The 3,126-nt window shown below is 47.5% G+C and overlaps 1 long non-coding RNA gene across 1 annotated transcript; it reads left to right on the top strand.

Annotated features, from left to right (window-relative positions):
• Nucleotides 1-424: 424 nt before the first annotated feature.
• Nucleotides 425-2,300, top strand: LOC134735558 (uncharacterized). Its single transcript, XR_010118755.1, has 3 exons — nt 425-519; nt 685-773; nt 1,752-2,300. It is a non-coding gene; the product is annotated as an uncharacterized lncRNA (long non-coding RNA).
• Nucleotides 2,301-3,126: the final 826 nt, after the last annotated feature.

Genomic DNA, 3,126 nt, shown 5'->3' with positions numbered 1-3,126 from the left:
AGTTAGGGTGGGGAGTGTTAAAATCAAAGGTCACAGTAAGCGTGTTAACTTTGGGGTGCCTCTCAGAAAATGAATGGAGAGACAGCACAGGTCCACAAAGCCTCATTGAAAGTATAATTCCAAAATCTACAAAACACAGAAAACCAAATGGTGTTTCGTAATTCATTTACCAGCAAATTTTGACCTGATATGAAATGAAGTTCAGAGAAGGAACCTGATATGGTTTGGGTCTGTGTCCTCACCCAAATCTCATGTCAAGTTATAATTCTTAATGTTGGAGGAGCAACCTGGCAGGAGGTGATTCGATCATGGGGACGGACTTCCCCCTTGCTGTTCTCATGATAGTGAGTGAGTTCTCATGAGATCTGGTTGTTTAAAAGTGTGTAGCACTTCCTCCTTCACTCTCTCTTCCTCCAGCTCCCACCATGTAAGATGTGCTGGCTTCCCCTTTACCTTCCTCCATGATTGTAAGTTTCCTGAGGCCTCCCCAGCCATGCTTCCTGTACAGCCTGCAGAACTGTGAGTCAATTAAACCTCTTTTCTTTATGAATTACCCAGTCTCAGGCAGTTCAATAGCAATGCAAAAATGAACTAATACAGAGGCTATTTACAGATTTTTCTAATACCACTTAGAGTGAATATCCATATGTTTCACTGCAGAAATATCAATATGTTTGATTACAGGATGCTCTAAAAGATCCTGCTGGAGCTATTAAGTTTCTACAGTTTAAAAATTCTGAATTCTGAAACACATCTGGTGCACAGAATTTCAGGTAAGAAATTATAAAGCTGAATGGAATTGGAAATACAAGTCTAGAGCTCTAGGGAAAGGCCAGGGGCTCAGGGCTGAAGATTAAAAAAATTAGGACCATCAGCGCCAAGGTGATATTTAAAGCCTTGACACCAGACTTCACCTTGGGAAAGACTGTACACACAGGAAGGCCAGAGCCTGAGCCTGAGAGGCACCAACGTTTAGAGGGTGTGCAGAAGAGGTGCTGATTTTTACTCTGATTTACAGAAGTGAACACTGAGGCTTACGGAGGGAAAGCAGTTTGCAGAGGCTGCAGAGCTGTGCAGACATCAGCAGGTTCCAAGTTCTCCGCCCACCTCTGCATGGTGAGCTGTTCGGTTGGCCCTGAAACCCATTGAGGTTAACTGGCCCCTGTGGGGTGAACCTGCTGTATCTGAGCACATCCACTCTGAGTTCTAAATCTTCACGATCTTGGGTATGGTATCCCTGCTGCCAATCACTGCTCATTTCCTCCCTCCCTGAGCCACCAGTGTGCCCTGTAGACGTCATTCATCATATGGAGTTGTGATCAGCTATTTGTGGTCTGTTCCTCCCACCAAGTTGTGCAATAATTGAGGACAGACATTGTATCTTAATCATTAGAAAGTCAGTAAATATGTGTTGAGATGTCCTAAAATCCTACAGGTGTTCAAATACGTATAGGAATCCCCTCAACTCTATCAATTCAGCCAACAGAGAAGTCTGTGGCATAAACAGGAAAGATACAAACCATGCTGACCCCAGCTGACTTGCCCTCCCCCCATGTTAGATAAATGAGCCAAAGATGACTTTTGTGTCTTGTTCCCTAGGTTGGTTACTTCTTCACAGCAAGCTAAGACCCGTTAGTTCAAAAGCCTGCTGGAATCACATTCAAATGTTTACACATTCAATTGTTTTAAAAATAGCCCAAATAAGTAGATTCTCAGCTGTTTATAGCCTGCTTGCTTTGCACACTCTGCAGAACTGGACCCAGCATCTGCAGCCATAGATAAGATCAACCCAAGAGCTATTAAGACCTCAAGCTGCTGCTGCCCTTTGGAGCTCTCTGATCTGGAAAGATGCTGAACAGCCTCACCTAGACACATGACACCCGCTCGTCAAGCCCCCTTTCCCCCAGGGGTTCCCTTGTCCTCCTCCTCCTCCAGGTGGTAACCCTCATACCATAGCCTCTAGATGACCTCTTGCTGTGAGGGACATGCGAATCTGTCAAAGCGCCACCCACATAAAGCTTGTGGTGCTATTGCCACCTCATGGCTATCCCCCAAATCCTTCAAACCTACATCAAGGCTGTCAGATTCCCCTCCCACCTTCCCCACACAGAGGCTGTCAGCCAGGAACTCTGCTGAGACCAGAACCTCACCCTGCGGCATGAGCTGCTCCAGCATTTGAAGAAAAGCGTCTATTTTCCAAGAGCTTCTCATGACTTTCCCATGCCAGATCATTACCCTTGCCCAATAGATGAGCATGGCACGGGTCCATCCATCGCACGTTTTGAGCACCTACCACGTCCCAAGCTCTGACCTAAGGCCTTGAGGAGTCGAGCCCAAAAAGGGAGACTGACATTTAAATAAACCCTTTCAAGGTGTGATGCTCAGATCCTAAGGGGTGAAATACTCAGAGAACAGGACTTTTAAGGTAGAAGTCAGCATGTTCCAGCCAGGCATGAGAGGAAAGGGCATTGCAGTGTGTGCTCAGGAGGAACCTGGAGGGTTTGGGAAGCTGCAGGTGGCTGGGGTTGGTGGGAATAGGAGGCGGTATGTGCCATGAGTGGGAGCACCCAAGTCTGGAGACCCTCCTCAGCCAGACCAGGGGTTGGAGTAACTGAAGGTTTTTGGAAAGGAATGATGATCAACTGTGTGCTTAGGTCGGTGGTGCGGTGGGTCAGTCTTCTAGAAGACTCTCTCTGGAACTCAGTTTGCATGGAGATGTCGTGTTCACTATCTTTCCAAGGTCTGGGCCTTCCATGCCTTACCTAGGTCTTGGGAGGGGGATGGCTCAGGTCTCTATAGCTGTAGGACGCTCAGCAGTGCCCACGTTCCAACTCCTTCTCAGCACATGACCAGCTCACAGGTGGCTAAAAATAGCCCAGCCTTAGACAGTCTAATTGGTGCTTGGGGGCAGGGGAAGGCCAGAGTAGATAAGCTTGGAGACCCCCAGGTCCCAGCTGTGCAAGCATGACCTAATTTTCAAGGCAGGTAATTTCCACGAGAGGTGGCTTCCTGGCATTCAGGGACCAACACCTGACCTACTTCCCCACCAACCCTTCCCACACAATGGGGATGTTTCAGTAGGGAGCATTCCCCTCCTCCCCGACTTTATTAAGACAATTCATCTCA

The sequence above is a fragment of the Symphalangus syndactylus genome, chromosome 22 (genome assembly GCF_028878055.3).
Source record: "Symphalangus syndactylus isolate Jambi chromosome 22, NHGRI_mSymSyn1-v2.1_pri, whole genome shotgun sequence".
Classification (NCBI taxonomy): Eukaryota; Metazoa; Chordata; class Mammalia; order Primates; family Hylobatidae; genus Symphalangus; species Symphalangus syndactylus.
Note: the sequence above shows the minus strand (reverse complement) of the source record. Positions and strands in the feature narration are given on the sequence as shown.